The sequence below is a fragment of the Cygnus olor genome, chromosome 1 (genome assembly GCF_009769625.2).
Source record: "Cygnus olor isolate bCygOlo1 chromosome 1, bCygOlo1.pri.v2, whole genome shotgun sequence".
In the NCBI taxonomy this organism is placed as follows: domain Eukaryota; kingdom Metazoa; phylum Chordata; class Aves; order Anseriformes; family Anatidae; genus Cygnus; species Cygnus olor.
The window spans coordinates 79314972-79339491 of NC_049169.1; the positions used below are offsets into that span (position 1 = coordinate 79314972).

Sequence of the window (24520 nt, forward strand, 5' to 3'; positions counted from 1 at the left end):
GAGCTGATTTAGTTTTTGAGGCCATTTACTATAAAAAGGTATAAATATACATATTGTAAATAAGGGTACATGTATTTTTGGCACACAAAGATGCATTAAAAAATATTAATTTTTAAAATACATCCCCAAGAATCAGACATCATACCATATATTTTAACAGAAAATGGTATTTTTTGTCTTAAGTTGATAGTCATATTGCATTATTAAACACTGTTTAAACAAAACTGCTGATGAATGACAAGAAGAAATGCAAGTGTTGTCTCATGAGAAACAACTGGGTTTAAAAGCAAAGATTTCTAAGAGAGAATAAAACCATGGTCTGTCATAAGACTCCTGCTCTGACATGGAGATGGAGCTTTAAAAATAGTAACTGAAGTTTCTCCCTGCAAACCTCCTTATGTCATGGTGAGCAAGTTCACTCACAGTTTATAAAGCATGTTTCGAGTGCAGCAGGACATATCCACAGAACAGCTCTGATGTGACACAGCAGCCAGCTGGTGTTTTGAGGTGCTGTTCTTCATGTGGGTCTTAATGCAGAATATGGAACACAGAAAAATTCCTTGCAGCAAAATCCATTGTCATCTAGGACGTGATGACCCATTCTGAAAGAAGTGCAGTGTCACAGCTCTCCAAGAGCATTACAGTACAGCTGTACAGGTACAGTACAGGTGAGTAGAGCTTGGAAAAAAAGACACAACACAAGGCTGGTTCCACATGAAGTATAATCAGCTAGCTATCACTTCCTATCTGAGATGTTACATTTGACAGCCCTTGTAACATCTCTCCTGCCTCCAGTTCAGAAGGTTTTTTTGAAGGGACTTTTCCGTCTCTCTTTAGGCTAGCCACAGAAGGTGAAAATTTTCAACTTGCATTCAGCTTCGTCCCTTTAAAGATAACAGTGATGGGTAATGGACCAAAGAATTGCAGTGTATTTTACACCATAAAACTCAGGATATGACTAATAAGATAGAAATTTTTGCAAGCCCATTACAAACACTCTATGGGGGAAGCTTTACATTCATATGTAATGCAACTATATAGATATGTACATAATCAGGTTCTTAAAGGCAAAATTTTGTTTTCAGGATGTGCAGTTACAGTGATAACACATAAGCATATTTTTTGAAGGGAAAAGGATGGGAACTAGCATAAGTAAACTGTCAAGCAATGTCTATGCAGAAATACTAATCTTTGCAGATGGATTTCATGTGGAAAGTGTATTGTTACAGTTTTAAGTCTCACTGATGCAAGGAGATGTTAACTGAGGAAAAACAGGAGTTTCTAGCAGCTACAAGTAATGTAAAAATGGGGTCAATTCTGGTTCTCCTGTACCTTTTCCATTGAGGTAGAACACTGTCTACCCCACGGTTCCACACGTGCTGCCTTCAGAACTCACCTCTACAGTTTGTCGTCCGTTGTGATAGCAACTGAAATGGGCATAGAATTAAAATTCAGGGAATAGAATTAAAATTCAGGGAACAGGGGACACAGATAAGTGAGCTAACAGCAAACACGGTATTTTTGCTATACATATGCAAGGTATCAATGAGCTTACAAACATAGTTTAGTTCTCTTCTGTATGGGGTTAGAGGGAAGGAAGAAACCAGCTACCTCTGGACAACAGAGAGCTGGATATTTTCAGAGATGAGGACAGGAAGAGGAAGAATATGTTTAGTCTTACTACTCCTAATACCCATACATATGAATTTCAGTTAAAAATAAGAACAGAAAGAAATTGGATTTGTGATGTGAAAGGCCTAGTGAGACACAGCTCTGATAGCAAATATGTGGGAAAAGGAGATTTGCTTTGTGGAGGGAGAAGTATTTAATTCTTGCCAAAGGGGAGTGGGACAAGAAGCCTTGTGAGCACCCAGTCCACAAGGATTAGGTTGTAACTATTTTATGGTGTGTCAGTGTATCAGAATTTGAGCATATTTCCTATGAAAAGAGCAATGTGGTATTGTAAAAGATCAGCTATTTTAAGCATTGAGTTATTTTTATTTTAGGGTACTTCTCTAAATAAAATCATTTTTCCTGTTATAAGTATTTAGTGTTATTGTGACATAAATCATAGTTAAGTTATGTTTATTAACATAATATAGAACCCTGTTTATTTTGTAGTTCCATACCTTATATTTAAATAATCAAACACAGCACAAATTAATTATTTTGTAAGGATATTAAAGGACAGATTTGGGGAGTTTTTCTCCAAAATAACATTGACAATAGTGATCTTCAGCTTGTTTCTGATATGTGGGTAAATGAAAGAGCTTCTCTTTTGTTATAATGTTTGCAGTCAAATTTACTAACACCTATTCTCTTTGACTTGTATAAACTGATTTCCATATGGTCCATATGCTCTATGTTTCTATATGGAACATAAAGATATGATCCATATGTTCTACAAGTTTCTATTAGTAACATTAAAAAAAATAGAAAATGTTTAGAAGGCTGAACCTAACAAATCAAGCAAGAAAACAACTTTAAAAAAATAGAATACTTAGAAATTCACTAATTCCTTGCAGTCCAGGTATCATGATAGAAATTATTATTTTCAAACCAAGCATCTCCAAAAGGCTTGAGAAGCTTTAATACACACACACACTGTAAGCAGGAGAGGCAGATGTATACAGCAGGAATCACGTCTCCAGCAAGTCATGGAAAGGCAGATGATGTAGAAGTGGGAAATGTTTCCCTTCTCTAGTTTAAAAAAGGAGAATGGGGCTGTCTACATTGTCTGCACATTGTGAAAGTCTTTAAGCCTGTCTCACTCTGAAAACAGCGAGGGAGGGGAAGGCTTTTTTTCCTATCTAATGTACAGAAGCGAGGGAGGTTGGATTCCACCACTTCCTAGCCTGCCAACCAGCCAAATATTAGAGCCCACAGGAAGACTGGTTTGTCACGTTGTGCTGTTAACACAGGCTTGCAAGGCAGTCCATCTGCTCCCACTGTCATGCTGGTGCTGTTATAAGGAAGAGCTGCCGGAGAAGACACCCAGCTTCTGTGCTTTTTATTGAGTCCTTGGGAATAACAAGCATGGTGTGTTCAGCGGTGCTGGAGAAGACTGTGGGAATGGGAAACTCAATGGATTTGGGGGCAGGGAGAATGTGAAGCTGCTGGATTTTCTGGGAAAGTGTGCATGAAATTAGTGGGCTGTTATGGGGAAAAGAAGGAAGAATTTCTAATTCATATATTTGTTCTCTGATAGGGAAATATAATACTGGTGGATTTGCTTTTGAGAGAGGGAATAAATAAATAAATAGATAAATAAAACTATTTGAGAAGAAGGTTACTTGCATGACTAGAAAATGATTGACGGAACTCCATTTAAAAGGACTGGATGCCTAAGTCTGAATTAATGAACTATGAACTGCTGTAGCAACAATGCAAAGAATTTCTGAAGGAAAGGCAGAGGGAACCTTGGAAAACCAAGAAGGTAGGAAAAATCAACAATTTAATGATCGGTTACAAAACATATCAGAGATAATTTTACTGGCTTATTTCCCCTCCCTCCTTTTATAATCCTGTTTCACAGAGATGTATTTTAAGTGGAATTATATATAATTAATACCCTATAAATTCTTTGGTTTTGAAGGGAAAAGAGAAGGGCTGCATGTTGTTTCCTTTCTGGGGAAAAAAAAAAAAATCAGAACTGAAAATTGACTCTCAGGGTATTGCTTCACTTTTCAGAGATATGACCACAGATATCACCTAGGCTGAGATCTCATAAATTTTCAAAGCATATTCCAGTGTTTTTCCACAGTTTGTTTTTGAAATTTGATATTTCCAAATAGTTCTATATTAGGAGGGGAAATGTGTAAATAAATTAGAATTGAAAACCTAAAAGATTAGGCTGGCTCAAATTCTAATGTGTTTGCAGTTGTTGTCTTCTGTATTATTGCCACTGGAAATTAAATGGTAGTGTAATGGTAATGTCTTTGTCAGTGCTGCAGAGTGAATTAGGAGAGTGGATTTCACCGATGCCAGCTGCAATTAAGCATGAAATTTCAATTTTTGTTTTTACCCCTTGTCTCAGTGCTTGTAGAATTTTTACCCAATCTCTCTTTGACCCATGGGAGACTTTTCCTTTTTTTACAACCAGATGATCTCTAAAAGTTTCTTTTATAGACAGACCTTCCTTTGGTTCCCAAGTAGAATTTTATTTCTAGAAAGCCTGAACAAAGCAGCTTGTATTTTGTAGGAAGACACTTGATAGTAGACAAAAAGCTACAGGCTTTCTAGCTTAATTTCCTATGAAAACAAGATTGATGTTAACAACTAATTTTGATGTCTGTTATTCTCCCCTCTGAACAGAATATGCCTTTGAAACCCCTTTCCAATTTCAGCCTGATTTGACACTGCAGTTTTCAAAGACTGAACTGCAAATTACAATAAATTGGCATCTGGGACAGTAGAACCAAAGTAGTCTTTACTGAGTGAAAAACTGGTGCACAAGCTCAAATATAATATCTGAAACCAGAGCAACAACTAAGCAGCAATGCAATGGAAGTGCTCTAGCCACGAAACATGCTTTGGCCAGAATTTGTAATTCAGAGGACAGTTCAACCACAAAATTTAGAATTCCAGGGTATTTGGATTCATGTGTTCTGCTGACAATGGAACAATTCATTTTTCTAAGAAAAATGACTTGTGACTGAAGTATTTCTTTGGTGATCTGGATTTTTTCATTTATTTGAAGACAATTACATTTTTTACTCTAAAACGTAACAGGAAATGAAGAAAATGTTCTTTTTCTTACCTTTCTTTCTTACTTTCTGACAAGACAGTAAATCCCATGCATCCATTTACCTTTCTCTGAAGCCCTTCTATTAATTCATATGCATAATAAGCACATATATTTGTATTTTTATTTATGAAAGACAAATAAGAAGTCATTGATTCCTTTTACTACATCAAGATTCAAATGTTGCCAAAATGAAGTAATTCATACCCCAGGTCACTTTGCTATAGCCATTTGTAATAGTAGAGTATAGATTGTGTTAATAACTTTGGACTAGTGAAATTGCATCTAAATCTATATGGCAACATTTTTTTTTTCTCTCGTTCCATCATTGTATGTACAATTCCTCTTTTGGATTGGAACATCTTGTCTTTTGAATTCAGAAAATGAGTGGGTTTTTTGTTTGTTTTTGTGTGTTTTTTTTTTTTTCCTTAACTCAAGAATTTAAATAAATGTTACAATTAGAAGAAAAAGCTGAGGAAGAATAAATGCTGTACTTTGATAAGAACAGTCAAGGGGATAAATACAAGATCTGAAACAACTGAGTAGACAGTGGTCCTACAAAAGGTAATTTGAATGCGATTGAGCTAATAAATACTGCTGCAAAAAAAGAGGTACTCTTACAGGCTGTATAAATGCGGGTGTGCTTTATAAGATATGGGAAGTAATACTTCCCCATATGAGTAAAATTTCAGCTAAGATAGTGTGTCCAGCTAAGGGCAGATATCAGTTCAAGAAATGTCTGTACCAATTGGCAAGAATCTGGAGGTGAACAAAAATAATTATTAGAGGTCCAGAAAATGAGACTTGTGAGAAAGGATTGAAAGATTTGGGCTTGTTTAGTCTAGTGAAGGGAAGAATATGGAGGGACATGACAGTAGTCACAATGAACAGGACAAGACATGATGTGTTTGAATTGTCTCAACAGAATTAGGGTGGGCATTAGCCAAAAAAGACTTTTTAATGGTAAGATAGTGAAATGCTACATTAGCTCGATAAAAGAAGCTGTCGTGTCTTTCACTAGATATCAGGATATTTAAAGAGCAATTTAGACAAACATTTAAGAGATATGAGACTGAAGTTTGCTCTTATGTAATCTTGCTTAGGGTAAGAGAAGGGATTGGATGGCCTTTGAAACAAATTTGATTTTTGAGAAAATTTGCTGGTGATACTAAACTGGGAGGAGTTGTTGACTCTGTTGAGGGTGGAAAGGTCTTGCAGAGAGATCTGGACAGATTGGAGAGCTGGGCAATCACCAACCACATGAAGTTTAACAAAAGCAAGTGCCGGGTCCTGCGTGTGGGACGGGGCAACCCTGGCTATACCTACAGACTGGGTGACGAGATGCTGGAGAGCAGCCCCGCAGAGAGGGATCTGGGTGTTTTGGTTGATAGCAAGCTGAATATGTGCCAGCAGTGTGCCCTGGCAGCCAGGAGGGCCAACCGTATCCTGGGGTGCATCAAGCACAGCATTGCTAGTCGGTCGAGGGAAGTGATTGTCCCGCTCTACTTCACGCTGGTGCAGCTCACCCAAGTACTGTGTGCAGTTCTGGGCACCACAGTACAAAAAGGACATAAAACTGTTGGAGAGTGTCAGAGTTGGAGAGCCCCAGAGAAGGGCTACAAAGATGGTGAAGGGCTTAGAAGGGAAGACATATGAGGAGTGGCTGAGGTCACTAGGCCTGGAAAAGAGGAGGCTGAGAGGGAACCTCATCGCTGTTTACAGCTTCCTCACGAGGGGGAGTGGAGGGGCAGGTGCTGATCTATTCTCTTTAGTGCCCAGTGATAGGACCGGAGGGAATGGAGTCAAGCTGCGACATGGGAGGTTCAGGCTGGATGTCAGGAAGAGGTTCTTCACCAATAGGGTTGTCGCGCACTGGAACAGGCTCCCCAGGGACGTAGTCACGGCACCAAGCCTGTCGGAGTTTAAGTAGCGTTTGGACTATGCTCTTAGTCATATGGTCTGAATTTTTGGGTAGACCTGTGTGGTACCAGGAGTTGGACTCAATGATGCTTGTGGGTCCCATCCAACTCAGGATATTCTATGATTCTGTGATTCTATGACCTCTTAATGTCTATGGCAGCCTACTTTTTATTTCAGTTGCACTAGAGAGCAAGTGATTTTTTAACTCTGTTTAAAATCATGTTTGATTTTTTTTAATATTTTTTTTTAAAAAATGGGATCTAATCCTCTGTTTCCTCGCATACAATACTTCTACTTACCTGCAAATAAGTGTATGCAAACCATCATTATCTTCACTGATTATTACAGTCTGTTCATTATCCTGAACATTTTATGTCCAGAAACAAGTAAATTAAAGAATTTTTATATTAAATCTAATTTATATTTTATATTTAGTGTTCTCCATTCATACTAACTATGCAGTGTGATATACCTTTTTTTTTTTTTTTTTTTTTACCATTAAAAATAACTTCTATTAATAACTGATGTATATTTTACTCAAGATAGTTACTTATGGGACATATTCAGTTATACCTTCTAACATGAGAATAATGAAAAATTCTGTTACTTTCATTCTTCTTAGCTGTGAAAAATACATATAACAGGCAGATGAATTTGACATTGACTGAAATATCATTTCCCTTTTATCAATTTTAACTTTTCTGACTTTTAACTCTACTTCTTTTCCTCTACTCCTGAGTTATAGGTCAATGTAAACAAAATGGCATGGTTTGAATGCCTTATACCAATCCTTTCAGGTACATCTTTACCCAGTCACCTTTGTGAATGACCTACCATTTTCAGTCTCTCTCACTTACGTCCATTTGTCCATTCTGTGTCAAAATATGGTGTTGACTGAGTGCCTTCTGAGCAATAGCATGTCACATGCAGTGAGACATGGAGAGACACCTGACAACAGCATCTTTGGAGTAGTAGCAGAATGGGCAGGTGGCTTTATTTTGACATTTTGGACTATTTTATGTAGTCAAGACCACAAGAATTACTAAGAAGACAAGTTACATAACATTTTTTAGTATCTTCCTCCTGACGGGAACTTCTAACAGCTACAGAAAAGCTATCAGCCTTCCAGGAAAAGAAATTCTGTATTCAGAGGGTGGTGAGGCACTGGAACAGGTTGCCCAGAGAAGTTGTGGATTTGCCATCCCTGGAACTGTTCAAGGCCAGGCTGGATGGGGCTTTGGGCAACCTGGTCTAGTGACCCCGCCAATGGCAGGGAAGTTGGAATTAGTTGATCTTTAAGGTTCCTTCCAACCAAAACCATTCTGTGATTCTATGATTCTATAACAAAATATAATCTACCTCAAACAGTAGATTTCAATTTTATTGCTTACAATCAGAGACTGAATTGAAGCATGAAGAATACAGCTTAATGGTAGGAAATGTAACTAATGCTCTGAGGAAAAAAAAAAAAGAGACAAGTGTAATAGGGACAGGTAATAAATACCTTCTTGGTCCAACAGAAATAGCTGGAAACAAGAAACAAGCTACTGAAAACAAAATCATCTCATTGTGTCTGTCAAAACATGAAACTTAAAGCTAAATATATGTTTTTAAAAATCTTGTATGATTTTGTTTGGACTGATAATTTATTTGAATTGAGATAAAAACATAGTTGCTTTTTTTGGAGGAGAGGGGTATTTTGCTATGTATGTGACAGAGAGAGAGATCAGCACATGGGTGAAAAGATTGTAATAAGTGTAAAAACAGTATGTCTATCAAGTCAGTATGTTTCATTATCTAACAGAATAACAAATGTCAGTTTTCCAGATGTGCAAGATTTGTTTCCCTAACAGCTCAGAAATAGATCTATTATTTGGTGAAAAATGTTCTGCCAACAATGGATACTTCTATCATTTATCTGCTGTTGAAAAGCTCATCTTGGTCCAAAGGAGATTTTTTTTTTTTTACCTGTTTTAGTGGTTTTAAGAAGTTCAGTTTATTTTATATACACAAATATAGGGTTTGTGGATGTTTTGTGGATGTTATAGTTTTATTGACAGCAAACACTGATTATTGTGGTTGTGAAGGTATTTGAAGAGGTTTGGACAATGCTACCTTAGAAAGGATGTTCTTGACTGTTGTTGGCTTTGTTGAGTATTTAAACAATTTAAAATCTATTAATGAGGACAACAGGCTAATTTTTTAGTCCAGAGTACATGGCAGTCATCTAGATGGTCCAAAGAGTCAAAGCAAGGATTTGAACCTTAGTCCCGCTCAGTGGCACAATTTTTCTGTCTGTCCCTCAATATGCATTGTAGTGGTGGGGCTGGTCTTTTTTATTTCTCCTAAGAGGGGAAAATGTTTTCCAGTGCAATTTTTGCTCAAATTCACTTTTTCTTCCAAAAACAGCAGAACAAAACAAATGCTGAAACCCCTAAGATGATAATAAAAATGGAAAATTCTTGTCTTCCAAACAGCTCTAGAAGGTGCTTGTTGCCAGTTTTTGAGAAAATATTGATACAGCTTCAGGAAATTAAAAACAGGGAATAACCTTATATTGGAAAGATATCCAACGATATGGCCTCTGGTTTGTGTGTGTATTCTGAAGATCTCTGTGATGTGCAGTTCACCAAAAGCCATTTTCCACACTGGAAACAATAAGGACCCAAAGCATTAGCTTGTGCTAACCAGTCTTGATGCTGTTATGCTGTCTTGGGGTTTTGGTCAACCTTGAAAACAAATTGCATTATTGCTTTATGAAAAAAAAAAAAAAAAAAAGTAAACCAGCATATTTTCCAGCTGGATATCAATTCCCTATATGGGACTGCAAAGTGACATCTAAGTTGTGATTTATTTTTATAAATTAATGGCAGAACCATCATACCAGCCATATAAGACTTTGTGTGTTCGCTACAGCCAATTACTGCGGAAACTGCTTAAACAAATTAATGATTGGACTATGATTTGGAATAAACTCCATTAAAAATAATAATAATAATAAAGTAGAATATCATTAGACCGAGAGGTTCTAACCACTTCACTTGTTTATCACTAAATCTATATCCTTCCCTGAAATTCTTCACTGCAGATCTACAAAGGAATAGATGAAAAGCTGCTGTTCTCCAACTTAACCTACAGCAAGAAGCCTTTAAAAACCACTCTTCTCATCTGTTACATTCCAACCATATTGAGCTGTTTTTATCAGTGCTCCAATGTCTGGCTATAGGCTCTTCAGAAGGGACAGGCAGCACAGAAGGGGTGGTGGTGTGGCTCTCTATATTAGAGAGTGTTTTGATGTCGAGGAACTTGAGGCTGGGAATGATAAGGTTGAGTCTCTATGGGTTAGGATCAGAGGGAAGGCCAACAAGGCAAGCATCCTGGTGGGGGTCTGTTATAGACCACCGAACCAGGATGAGGAGACAGATGAGGAGTTCTACAGGCAGCTGGCAGAAGCCGCGAAATCGTCAGCGCTTGCTCTCGTGGGGGACTTCAAATTCCCAGACATATCCTGGAAGCACAACACAGCCCAGAGAAAGCAGTCAAAGAGGTTTCTGGAGAGCGTGGAAGATAGCTTCCTGATGCAGCTGGTTAGAGAGCCTACCAGGGGAGGTGCCCCGCTAGACCTTCTGTTCACAAACAGTGACGGACTGGTGGGAGATGTGGTGGTTGAGAGCTGTCTTGGGCAGAGTGACCACGAAATGGTTCAGTTCTCTATTCTTGGTGAAGTCAGGAAGGGGACCAGTAAAACCGCTGTCTTGGACTTCCGGAGGGCTGACTTTGAGCTGCTCAGGACACTGGTTGGCAGAGTCCCTTGGGAGGAGGTTCTGAAGGGCAGAGGAGTCCAGGAAGGCTGGGCACTCTTCAAGAAGGAAATCTTAATGGCTCAGGAGCGGTCTGTCCCCACGTGCCCAAAGATGAGCTGGCGCGGAACTAGACCAGCCTGGCTGAACAGAGAGTTGTGGCTCGAGCCTAGGAGAAAAAGGAGGGTTTATAATCTTTGGAAAAGAGGGCGGGCTACTCAAGAGGACTATAAGGATGTTGCGAGGCTGTGCAGGGACAAAATTAGAAAGGCCAAAGCTCATCTGGAGCTCAATCTGGCTACTGCTGTTAAAGATAACAAAAACGTTTTTACAAATACATCAACACAAAAAGGAGGACTAAGGAGAATCTCCATCCTTTATTGGATGTGGGGGGAAACTTAGTTACAAAAGATGAGGAAAAGGCAGAGGTACTCAATGCCTTCTTTGCCTCAGTCTTTAGCAGCAAGACCAGTTGTTCTCTGGATACCCGGTACCCTGAGCTGGTAGAAGGGGAGGGGGAACAGGATGTGGCCCTCACTATCCACGAGGAAATGGTTGGCGACCTGCTACAGCACTTGGATGTATGCAAGTCGATGGGACCGGATGGGATCCACCCGAGGGTACTGAGCGAACTGGCGGAGGAGCTGGCCAAGCCGCTTTCCATCATTTATTGGCAGTCCTGGCTATCAGGAGAGGTCCCAGTTGACTGGCGGCTAGCAAACGTGACGCTTATCTACAAGAAGGCCCGGAGGGTAGACCCGGGGAACTATAGGCCTGTTAGTTTGACCTCAGTGCCAGGGAAGCTCATGGAGCAGATTATCTTGAATGTCATCATGTGGCACTTGAAGGGCAACCAGGCGATCAGGCCCAGTCAGCATGGGTTTATGAAAGGCAGGTCCTGCCTGATGAACCTGATCTCCTTCTATGACCAAGTGACGCGCTTGGTGGATGAGGGGAAGGCTGTGGATGTGGTCTACCTTGACTTCAGTAAGGCTTTTGACACCGTTTCCCACAACATTCTCCTCAAGAAACTGGCTGCTCGTGGCTTGGACTGGCGTACGCTTTGTTGGGTTAAAAACTGGCTGGATGGCCGGGCCCAAAGAGTTGTGGTGAATGGAGCCAAATCCAGTTGGAGGCCGGTTACTAGTGGAGTCCCCCAGGGCTCAGTGCTGGGGCCAGTCCTCTTTAATATCTTTATCGATGACCTGGGTGAGGGGATCGAATGCACCCTCAGTAAGTTTGCAGATGACACCAAGTTAGGTGCGTGTGTCGATCTGCTCGAGGGAAGGAAGGCTCTGCAGGAGGATCTGGATAGGCTGGACCGATGGGCTGAGGTCAACTGTATGAAGTTCAACAAGGCCAAGTGCCGGGTCCTGCATCTGGGGCGCAACAACCCCAAGCAGCGCTACAGGCTGGGAGATGAGTGGTTGGAAAGCTGCCTGGCCGAGAAGGACCTGGGAGTACTGGTTGATAGGCAGCTGAATATGAGCCAGCAGTGTGCTCAAGTGGCCAAGAAGGCCAACAGCATCCTGGCTTGTATAAGAAGCAGCGTGGCCAGCAGGTCTAGGGAGGTGATTGTCCCCCTGTACTCGGCTTGGTGAGGCCGCACCTCGAGTACTGTGTTCAGTTTTGGGCCCCTTGCTACAAGAAGGACATGGAGGTGCTCGAGAGAGTCCAGAGAAGGGCGACGAGACTGGTGGGGGGTCTGGAGAACAAGTCTTACAAGGAGCGGCTGAGGGAGCTGGGCTTGTTTAGCCTGGAGAAGAGGAAGCTCAGGGGAGACCTCATCGCTCTCTATAGGTACCTTAAAGGAGGCTGTAGAGTGGTGGGGGTTGGTCTATTCTCCCACGTGCCTGGTGACAGGACGAGGGGGAATGGGCTAAAGTTGCGCCAGGGGAGGTTTAGGTTGGATATTAGGAAGAACTTCTTTACGGAAAGGGTTGTTAGGCATTGGAATGGACTGCCCAGGGAAGTGGTTGAGTCACCATCCCTGGAGGTCTTTAAAAGACATTTAGATGTAGAGCTTAGTGATATAGTTTAGTGGAGAACTTGTTAGTGTTAGGTCAGAGGTTGGACTAGATGATCTTGGAGGTCTCTTCCAACCTAGACGATTCTGTGATTCTGTGATTCTGTGTGAAATTAGTTGTAAGGGTTTTACAATGTTGAAATACGAGGCTATGCGGATATGCAAATACTGCTCTGAATCCACTATAATCCTGAACATACGAATTTGTCCCATTGAAACCAAATTCATAAAAGCATACTTGTACACACCTTTCCTCAATTCAATTCCAAGTCCCTCGGTCAACTGTAATCCTGCTGTCTGTGGCAAATCTTGCTTCTTCAAAGAAAATCATACCTTAACAATAATCCAGTATCTTACCTTTTTGTACTCATTCCCTTTAATCTTTCCAAACAGCATGGATGGAACAAGTTAAGAAAATGCACAGATGGCACACAAATTCAGTATGCTTTAATACTTATCAACAAATACAGACATATGCAGACATAATTTTACGTACACTGAAAGAAAGACTGTGAAGTATTAGACTGTTTCAGAAGTGTTAAAAGCAATGCTTGCTTTGTGTGAATTCAAATAAAGAATATCACATGCTAGTTGGTCTACTATCATGTGACATTACCTCAAACATGCAACATGTTATCATACTAAGTTACTAATTCTCTTTTCAGTTTTCAGTATTTTTATTAGGTTTATATAAGATTACTTTGATATTAATCCACACAAAACATTTATTTCATTTATCTTCTTTCTTCCTCTACAGTTTTTGTTCTTTTCTTGCTGTAATCACAGGTTTCCCAAGCAATCTTGTTCTCAATGTCCTATTTACCACATTATCTACATTCACATTTCTTATCTTTAGTCACAAGGAGAAAAGCTTATTATTACAATAATATTGGCTGCAGAGCTCCCAACTTCATACATACAGCATGAAATGTTAGGAGTCTCTAATGGTTACTGAAATTCATACTATTTATAGTGAAGTTAACAAGGTCTTGATTCCCATAGGTTTATGTCTCAAGCTTGACCTCTGGTGTGTATTTTCTTATAGTTAACAAAGACTCAAATCATACTCCATCATTACCCTCAATGAAGAACTAATAGAGTCACTTTCTGCTGTCCAACAGCCCATTTTTACAAAATGTATCAGGACTTACGAATTTTGAGATCTCTGGTCCCCTAAAAATAGGGCTGATATGTAACATTTGGCCAATTATTAAACGATTTATGTTTGGAGGGGGAGTGCCATGAAGTAGTTGAGTTTAAAAGAGCTTAGGCAGAAAAAGGAAATGTATGGCCACTGGAAATGAGGTCAGACGACATGGGAGGGCTACAGAGATGCTGTTCGCCATTGTAGGGAGAAAATTCATGCTGCCAAAGCTCAATTAGAGTTGAAGCTGACCATTACTGTGGGGGACAAAAAAAAGGGGGCTTTTTTATATATCTTGACAGGAAAAGGAGTACCAGAGATAACATTGGTCCATTACTTGATGAGGATGGTCACTTCACAAATAGGGATGTAGACAAAACAGAGATGCTTAACGCCTTTTTTGCCTCTATCTTCAACACAGATGATGGGCCCTGGGACCACCAGAGCCCTGAGTTGGAGGACCGTGACTGTAGTAATGATAATCTCCCAGCCAGGTCTGAGACTGCGTGGAATTTGCTGCCCCAGCTGGATGCATGTAAGTATGATACTTGATGGGATCATCCCAGGGTACTCAAAAGAGCTGGCTGATGTCATCGTGAGATACCTCTCAATTATTTTCCAACTGTCTTGGGAATCTGGAGAGGTCCTGGTTGACAGGAAGCTGGCAAACATTGTTCCAATTTTCAAGGACAAAAAAGAAGACCATGGTAATTACAGGTCTGTCAGTCTCACTTCAGTGCCTCTTAAAGTTATGTAGAAGATTATTCTGGGAGTTACTGAAAAACACCCGAAAGACAACACAGTCATTGGCCACAGCCAACACGGGTTCATGAGAGGAAGGTCCTGCTTAACGAACTTAATTTCCCTTTATGACAAGACCACCACCTAGTTGACCAAGGGATGTTAGTTGATGTAATCTTTTTGGATTTCAGCAAAGCTTTCAATACCATTTCTCACAGTATCCTTCTGGACAAAATGTCCAGCATACAGCTAGACTAATATATAATGTGATGTGTGAATAATTGGTTGATGTGTCAGGCTCAAAGGCTTATAGTAAATGGGTTTACATCAGGCTGGCAGCCAGTCACTAGTGGGGTTCTCCAGGGCTCCATTTTAGGGCCAGTTCTCTTCAATGTTTCCATAAATTGCTTGGATGCAGGACTTGAAGGTATACTAAGCAAGTTTGCAGATGACAATAAATTGTGAGGAGCTGTTGACTCCCTTGGTGGGAGAGAGGCCTTGCAGAGAGACCTTGACAGATTAGAGGGCTGGTCAGTCACCAACAATATGAAGTTGAACAAGAGCAAGTGCCAGATTCTGGACCTGGGATGGGGCAACCCTGGATATATGTACAGACTAGGAACAAGAGGCTGGAGAACAGCTTCCATGGAAAGGAATCTAGGGGTTCTGGTTGACAGCAAGTTGAATATGAATCAATGATGTGCCCTGGCAGCCAAAAGGGCCAACTGTATGCTGGGGTGCATCAAGCACAGTATTGCTAGCCAGTTGAGGGAAGTGACTGTCCTGCTCTGCTCTACACCTCACCTGGAGTACTGTGTGCAGTTTTGGGTGCCAAAATATAAGAAGGACATAAAACTATTAGAGAGAATCCAAAGGAGGTCAACAAAGATTGTGAAGGGTCTAGAGGGTAAGATGTATGAGGAGCGGCTGAAGTCACTTGGTTTGTTTAGCCTAGAGAAGAGGAGGCTGAGGGGAGGCCTCATGGTGGCCTGCAGCATCCTCATGGGAGGGGCAGAGGAGCAGGCACTGAGCTCTGCTCTCTGGGGACAGTGACAGGACCCAAGCGAACAGCAGTGTCAGGGGAGGTTCAGGATAGATACTAGGAAAAGTTTCTTCACTGAGAGAGTGGTTTTGCACTGAAACAGGCTCCCCAGGGAAGTGGTCACAGTAGCAAGCCTGATGGAATTCAAGAAGCTTTTGGACAACACTCTCAGACATACAGTTTGATTTTTGGGAGGTCCTGTGCAGATCCAAGAGTTGGACTCAATGATCCTTGTGGGTCGCTTCCAACTCAGGATATTCTGTGATTCTATAATTATCCTCAACCTGTAAGTAACAACTGGTAGTCATCTGCCACAGTAAAACTCTCCTTTTAGCTCCTAAAATTACTACCCAGCAATTTGCAGAAATATATTACTCTGTAATATTGAAAATGCAGGGTAGTCTAAGCAGGTTGAATGTAATTAACTGCACTGCAACCCTAAATCTCTTTGCCCTCTCCAGTCTTATGAAAGGTGGCAGTAGATTTTTAGTGATTTTAAGTGATCAGTGACTCCATTACCTCATTAGGAAATTGGTGCTGAGCTTGTTCAGCTTCATGTGTGGAATGACTCTGTGAGAAAACAGTGTCTAAGTGCCCTCCATGTCCTCTTAATCCACACCATTTTTTGGGGCTCATTTGCGACTTAGCTTGTGACAGTCCCTGGGCAAGAATCATAAATCTCAACAATCTATAGAGCTTCAGCTGTGTTTTAATGTTTTACTATTTAAAATGTCTTCATTTTTTCTATATCTCAGTGCACGGAGTTGGTACCATCAGAGTAAAATGCATTAGTTGCTACAAAAATAAATGTTGTCAAGGAGTACAGGGGCGAAGGCAGAGGTAATGAAATATTTGTTTGAAATGCTCTCTGGTTATCTAATATTTGTACATCTCTGTTATGGCATTTCACCAATAACTCTTGACCTAATCTAGCCAAAAAAGTATCTTTCATGAAAGCAGTTGAAACAATTTTGAAAACTAAGACGGTTCTCTATTTGCATGATTTATCTGTAATATTTCCCAGGTTAACATTTTGGAAACCTTTGAAAGGAAGCAAAAATTCCTTCAAATGTTTACGTGTAACAGTATAATTGCATTTTATATATGAAATTATAATATATGTGTGTAATATATATGTGAAAAACCATCCTGGATCACACAAAATATTGATTGAGCTTAGATCTTCTTTATTTAGACTTCTCACATTCATAGCCTCATTGCTGCCTCTAGTTCTCACTTGCTGTACTACATCATAGGCTCTGATGCCCATTGCTGGTAGGAACACTTACTGAATTTCAAATTGATTCACACCCTCAGTTTCAGAGGAACAATGAGAATGACTGTAATCCATTGGTTTTAAATAGTGCTTTTGTAGGCGTTATCTAGCTGGGGGGATAGGTCTGTATCCAATTAGGAATTCTACCTGGGTTAGTGAAGACTGCTCTAGATGTTGCAATTACTGTGAATTAAACCATTTATTGAATTGGATAAAGCTGGCATGTCTCAAAGTCCTGTGTCTGGAACAGTGCCCTATGATTCTCAAGCTGTGCTGGTGTGATGGCAGGTACTATCACTAGTTATGCTAGCTGTTGTCGTCTATCCTTGCCCTTTTATTCATAGAGGGAGCTACAGAAAATAAAATCCTGCAATATGGGAAAAAAAGTGACATTGCATTAGTCTTTAAGAATGGCATATACTCTTCAGCTACAAGTACTGAACTATTACCATATGCTGGAGAGTGACAGGAAAGGGAACTTTGTCTTTTGTCTTGAAGATAGTAATCAAAATCCACAGACTTTTAGGAATTATAAGAATTATGAAGGACAGAAATGCTCTAAAAGTTTTGCTTTATCTTTCTATGCCCTATTTGTAATTCTCTCCAGGGATTCTAGGAATGGTATGGGATCTGACTGTAAAAGTGTGTGGGTATGATCCTTCATCTAAGAAGTCCTTATCTTTGTTATTTTATCTAGCACAAAATTCTCAAAGAAAGTAACTAGGAAAAAAAAGGAAAATAAATAAATAAATAAATGATCCCAGAATCAGTTGTCCATATCCTTCTGTTACAAGGAAGCTTAGGTCATTACATCTACCTGAAGGGCAACCAAGGCATAGATGTCCCAGAAACAAGAGTGTTATCAGAGACAGGGACTGTATTGGTAAACTGATATGATGATCACTAGCTAGCTCTAGGGAGCTTATTATACCAGGCAGATTCTGGATCCTGTTGACAGGAGAGTAATGTTCATGCAGAGAATAGGACATGTGATTTGAATGTCCTTTAGCTTTATATTTTGGTTAAACACTTCACCTACATCATTTGTCTTTTTATGACAAGCATGGAAAGATTATCACAGTCAGTCACTATAATGATTTTCAAGCAAGACTTGCAATGAAAGTTGATATCCTATGTAAATACACTATCATATATGCTATATAATAATAATAATAATAATAATAATAATAATAATAGGTAGTTTTTCTGACCTATGCATAGCTGGGGATCACAGATGCTATGGAAAGAATTACTGATGTTTGGCAAGCTCTTCCTTTTTCTGATAGATCCTGGAGATCTACCTCACACTCCATTTTCTGTCCAAAAATCAAACCAAACCAAACCAAAACAAAAAACATCTGGATGGTAGCAGTAACATGTGTCAAGACCACCTCCCTGCTTGTATTTATTTCTTAGCAGACCTACCTGTCTCAACTTATTTTGCAGTCACACAGAATGTATGCTACAGCTTTCACCTAATTTTTTTGTACCGTTCAGCCAGATTACTTTTGTCTTAGTTATCTGCTGAAGGGAAGGACGCTGGGGTAGAATCTTCATTCTATGCATGTGTTGTCAGATCCTACTTCAGTGCCAGTGGTAGGAACAAAGGTAAAACTTGTCAGGATTCTTTGTGATTCTCTGAATAACACCCAGATACCAGGTCAAGTGAGAGAAATGATGAGTGATTTGCAAAATCCTAATCTGGACTGTGACACTAACACCCTGTGTGGCTTTAGACAAGTCTCAACACCTTCCTTCTGCTATCTTCCCATTGCAAAGTGTTTATTTGTATATTATGCTGTGTTTTTAGGGAGAATTTCTTATTCAGCACACTCACAGAACATAGTGTTCTCCTTTCTGGTACAGGGAGTTGAAACAAATCAGCTCCAGAAGTAAGAGTTCATAATACAAATTATTATTTGTTGCCTCTTTGCAAAAACTATTCACTTTGTCTTCCTGTGAGTTAATCGGTGCTACTGAAGGTCGTAATCCTCTTGTCTAAATTTATGTTATAATGAATGGTGGGAGTGGTTACCTTTGTGGACTAATGAACAAGGCTGAATTAATCATTTATATTAGGGTTATCTAGTGGAGTTAAAATCTTAATACTGATGGAAATCTTAGACAGCTGACATTCTTGGGCCTTTTTAGAGACCTTAGAAGATTGAAGGGACTTTGTGTCTGGGATCTCTTTAGGTTTTATACCATATTAGACTATACAAGAAAATCAATGTAATGTAGATAAGAAAAAAAAAAAAAAAAAAAAAAAAAAAAAACAAGAAGCAAAATATAAGAAGCTGATGAAGAGCATTAATCATTTAAGAGTAATAGCTCAGTTGGGAAAAAAAATAATATGGTAATAATTAGGGCATTACAAATTCTATTTCACAGCTGTCACAGGTGATAGGGTTTTAGTTTAGTGGGAATGAAAGAACATAGCACCCTAAATATCCATCACCATGTAACACAGAGCACTTGTGTACCTTACAGACCAATCCTATAAAGTATGACTTGCCATAGAAAGATCAAACATACCACCAGTTCCTTTGTTTCTTCTATAAGAGAGAATTTGTGGGGGTGAAAATGTCCAGAAGTAGCATTAGAACCATGAATCGTATGTCTCTTTTTTTTTTTTTTTTTTGCACAAGAAATGTTAAATCATGAAACCTGTTATTTATAACAGAAACATTGATTGACCTAGGCATGAAAGCTCTGCCAATGGACTATATCAGATTCTCATGCTAGAACACACCAGGTCTGAAGCACTAGAATGGACAAGGCAGATGTTGACCACATATACAAAAAAAAAAAAAAAAAAAAAAAAAAAAAAAAAAGGAAATCAGTATCATGATGCAGTAAACAGAAAAGATAAGGGATACACAGGCAATAAAATGTAAACTATATGAAGTCATGGACATACATGAATATACAGGCTCATAATTTAGGAATTTATATGGCCAGCCACTGAGAATTCTTTCTCTCTATACAGTCTCTATACAGTCATTACAGCTTCAGGAGCAACTGCAAAATAGGAAGGAACCAGAACAAAGTAACAGTTCAGAACAAGCTTGGAGGACCTCTTTAAGGACAAGCAGGAGTGGAAGGTGTAACAGTAACACTGCTGCAAGGGCAGGAGGAAAAAGAATTGTTCTCTGTTTCCACATATAGCCTAGAAATACATTACTCCTCTAACTAAGAAGGAAAAGGCAAAACCAGTCATTAGTAAATTGGCTATTATGAGTGGAGTAAGTGGGTAAAGGAATTGATTCCTTGGGAATTGACAGTCTGTAGCAATTCAAATCCAGACATATGAAGATATTAGGATGATTAAAGGATAAGATATTGAGTAGTCTTTCAAAGTGGTGAGAATCAGATTGTTTTACTGAAGAGGGGGTTGGGGTTTTCTTAGGACTACCTCTGAGAGTTTTTTCTATCTGTGATGCCATAATGTGCAGTTCTTTAGAAAAACTCAAATCAATTTTATGTGAACGTTTCTGTAGAAACAGTTAAACTGTACATCAGCACCCTCACAGCTAACAGATGATGGAAAAGATCTGTCTACAAGAGAAAATGGAAATCAATTTTCTGCAGCTCTTTGCAAGCACTAATTAAATTGTGCAGCATAGAATTAAAATTCATGGAATCATAGAAACTGGAGATAGAAAAGAGCTGCTAAGGTCATTTGTGTCCAAGCCCTCCCTTCTGCCAAGTGCTTTGTCCAGCACTTTGTAGCCAATTTGAAATGCTCTCTAGTTACCTAGTGCTTTTAAGAGACCTGTATTTGATTTATGCACAGTAGAAAATTATACCTTTTCTCTAGAGATGGACAATTAGCCTCATTCAAACAATTGTGTAATCAATTTCATTTACCAATTACATGTCTTTGTTAACATGCCACCACTAGGGCACTTTGGAAAGCAGAAAGTTAATGAGTTTGAGGATGGGATCAGGAGGGTCTCCTGAACGCCTTGTTTTTCCCTGACAGTCTAATAAATCTTAAGTTAGCTGAGTGTTACTGAAGGAGGAAGCAGATTGAGAGGATTCATTTGAGGTACATCACCATTTGTCTGGTCTACTGCTTTACAGGGACACTCAGGTTTTAGCAGGGTGGAGAGGGACTGACCAGTGAATGAAACTTCTTGGAAGGTGCTGGGTGTTCCCTGGGAGGTGTGGGAACTGAAGTTGTGTTCTGTCTTATGTTTGGAAAGAGTTAATTTTCTGGTATGCTGCTGTGTTTCGGCTTTAGGGTTAAAATAGTGCGTATAACACATCGGTGTTTTAGTTGCTGCAGAGCAGTGGTTACATGGTCAAAAACTTTCTTGCTTCTCATGCTGTCCTGCCAGCGAGGAGGCTGTGTGTGCACAAGAAGCTGGGAGGACAGCTGACTCAAATGGACCCAAGGGATATCCCATATCATATGGTGTCATGCTCAGCAATAAAACTTGGGGGAAAGAAGGAATAAGGGGGGGACACTTGCAGAGATGGCATTTATCTTCCCAGAAAATGGTTACATGTGTGATGGGCCCTTCTTTCCTAGAAATGGCTGAACATCTGCCTGATGAAGATAAGCAGTGGATGAATTCCTTGTTTCGCTTAGCTTGCTCATGCAGCTTTTACTTTATCTGTGCAACTGTCTTCATCTCAACCCATGAGTTCTCTCACTTTTACCTTTCTGATTTTCCTTCCCATTCCACCTGAGGAGAGTGAGTAAGTGGCTGTGTGGTTCTTGGTTGCCTGCCAGGTTAAACCATAAAACGTGGTCGTCAGTCCTCAGTTTTACAGGGGAGAAAATGCTGTCTGAAGAAAAGAAACTGTCCTTTAACACAACAGAAGATGTGAATTTTGCATCTTTCTGGAAATATTTCTGTTTCTAGCCTAAGCCTGCAAAGCCCAAAGTGACTTTGCTCTTATATAAGCTCGTCCCATACCCCTGAGGCTTGAGACTGAAAGAGTCTTTCTGAGGCCTCCACCATCCCTTCCAGAGCTTTCCAGAATGCATTTCCCTTGGGACTGGAGAGCATGTTGTCCAAAAACTTAAATCTGTATCAGCATTTTTTCAAATAGATATAAATCTTCTGTTCAAGACTCAAGTCAAAAATATTAAACTAGGCTTTCCCTGGGGATAAACTGCAGTAGTCTACAGCTGAATTTCTTTTGAAATAACTGGCATTGCCCACAGTCAGAAATAAACCAGAAGGGATACAAATCTGATCTGATAAAGGCTTCCTAGGCCTAGCCCACCCCCCTCGTATGACTTGTCTTGAATCTTGGCTCACCAGCCTCTTGACAAGGGTCCTGCTTTTCAAATGGTTGTCTCAAACCTAATCCTTATATGGCCTAAATTGATGTTTCTGGTGACACATATCAGTGAGAATTCTGTGCAGCACCAGGGTCTCGTCTCCACCACCCGCTGAGTACCCTGCAGCAACTCCTAAACTGGCTCTGAGAAATGGGCCTCCAGAGCTGGAGCAAGTTAGAAATGTCAGTAGGGCAGCACCCCAACACAATAAACCCTGTAGCGAGGCAAATGCCGTGGGCATAGCACTTTGCTGCACTATTGCTGGTACACAGCTTTCAAGACTGAGCTGGCTTCTTCTTCTGGCAGTGTGTGGTGACTTGTATATGTGGCAGCAAACTCAGATCTCACACCAGTATTTCTGTGGGTCTCCCATGCACCACCAAAACTTCTGTGCATCTCCCATGCACCATCAGATGAAACTGAGCTTGGCAAGGGATGCAAAAAATAACAAGAAGAAATTCTACAGGTACATTGCTGAGAAAAGAAAAGTCAAGGAAAGTGTACCCCCTCTGATGGATGAGAAAGGTGAACTGGTAACAGACACAGTGGCCTTCTACAATGGAGTGACTGCATCAGTTGACAAGGGAAGACTGACTAATGTCATCTACCTGGACTTAGTAAGGCCTTTGACAAGGTCCCACAAGACATCCTGATCTCCAAATTGGAGAGAGATGGATTTGATGGGTGGACCATTCAGTGGATAAGGAATTGGCTTGAAGACTGCACCCAGAGAGTGGTGGTCAATGGCTCTATGTCCAAGTGGAGGCTGGTGATGAGTGGTGCCTCTCAAGGATCAGTCCTGGGACCGGTACTGTTGAATATCTTTATCAACATCATAGACAGTGGGACAGAGTGCACCCTCAGCAAATTTGCATATGACACCAAGATGAGTGGTGCAGTTGATATAACAGAAGGAAGGGATGCCATCTAAAGGGACTTGGACAAGCTTGAGAAATGGGCTCATGTGAACCTAATGAGGTTCTAAGTGCAAGGTGCTGCACCTGGGTCGGGGCAATCCCAGACAGGACTACAGAGTGGGAGAAGAACTCATTGACAGCAGCCCTGCAGAGAAGGACTTGGGGGTTCTATTGGACAAAAATCTTGACATGAGCCAGCAGTGTGCCCTTGCAGCCCAGAAGGACAACAGCAGGTCGAGAGAGGTGATTGTCCCCCCTCTGCTCTGCCCTTGTGAGACCTCACTTGGAGTACTGCATCCAGGTCTGGGGCACCCAGCACAAGAAGGATGTGGATCTGTTAGAAGGGGTCCAGAGGAGGGCCACGAAGATGATCAGAGGATTGGAACACCTCTCCTATGAAGAAAGGCTGACAGAGCTGGGGATGTTCAGCTTGAAGAAGAGAAGGTTTAGTGGTGAACTTATTGCAGCTTTTCAATAATTAAAGGAGGCTTATAAAAAAGATGAAGAATAACTTTTTGCTTGGGCAGACAATGACAGGACAAGGGGGAATGGTTTTAAACTAAAAGAGGGGAGATTTAGATTAGAGGTTAGGAGGAAATTCTTCACTCAGAGGGTGCTGAGGCACTGGAACAGGTTGCCCAGAGAAGTTGTGGAAGCCCCATCCCTGGAGGTGTTCAAGGCCAGGCTGGATGAGGCCCTGGGCAACCTGATCTAGTGGGTGGCATCCCTTCCAATATCAGTGGGGGTGGAATGAGATTCTTAAGGTCCCTTCCAACCCAAGCCATTCTATGGTATGATTCTATGATATGATTCAGAGTGTCTGAGGGGTTGTTATGTTTACCTTCAGTAGGATGAACAATTTACATAATCCTTCAGGTGCTTAAAAACTTCTCTACATTTCTTCTGCCCCCATTACCCCAGTACGAGAGAGATATAAACATACTGGAGAAAGTGCAATGAAAGGCCACAAAGATGATCAAGGGACTGAAGAATCTCTCCTATCAGGAGAGGCTGAGAAATCATGGACTGTTTAGCCTAGAAAAAAGAAGGCTCAGGGGGGATCCTATCAGTGTTTATAAACACCTGAAGGAAGGGTACAAAGAAGATGGAGCCAGGCTCTTTTCAGTGGTGCCCATTGACAGGACAAGGAACAATGGGCTCACACCGGAACATGGGAGGTTCTTTGTCAACATCAGGAAGCAAGTATTTACTGTGCAGGTGACTGAGCACTGAGACAGGTTGCCCAGAGTGATTGTGGAGTCTCCCTTCTTGGAGATAATCAAAAGCCATACGGACATGGTCCTGGACAACCTGCTTTAGCTGGCCCTTATTGAGCAGGGGTTTTGGACCAGATGGCCTCCAGAAGCTCCTTTCAGACCTCAAACATTCTGTGATTCACTGGTTCTGAGATTCCAGGAATCCAGTGTGTTGTCAGTTGCATTTCATATGCACATTCTATTGGGTCCAAATAACCCAAAAAACATGGATCCACTCTGTGTCTACTTCTTTCCAGAAAGGGAACAGGTGGATGAATAAACATTTCATAGGTGACCTAAATATAAATGTGGTTGTACTGTATAAGTGAAAAGTCAATCATAACAACTCTGAAGA

General features: G+C 40.5%; 1 long non-coding RNA gene across 1 annotated transcript in view; it reads left to right on the forward strand.

Moving 5' to 3' along the window:
• Nucleotides 1-24520, forward strand: part of LOC121074239 — a 192610-nt gene that overhangs the window by 126166 nt on the left and 41924 nt on the right. The window contains exon 4 of the long non-coding RNA XR_005822224.1: nt 14056-14169. This is a non-coding gene — a long non-coding RNA (uncharacterized LOC121074239). The remainder of the gene's footprint in view (nt 1-14055; nt 14170-24520) is intronic.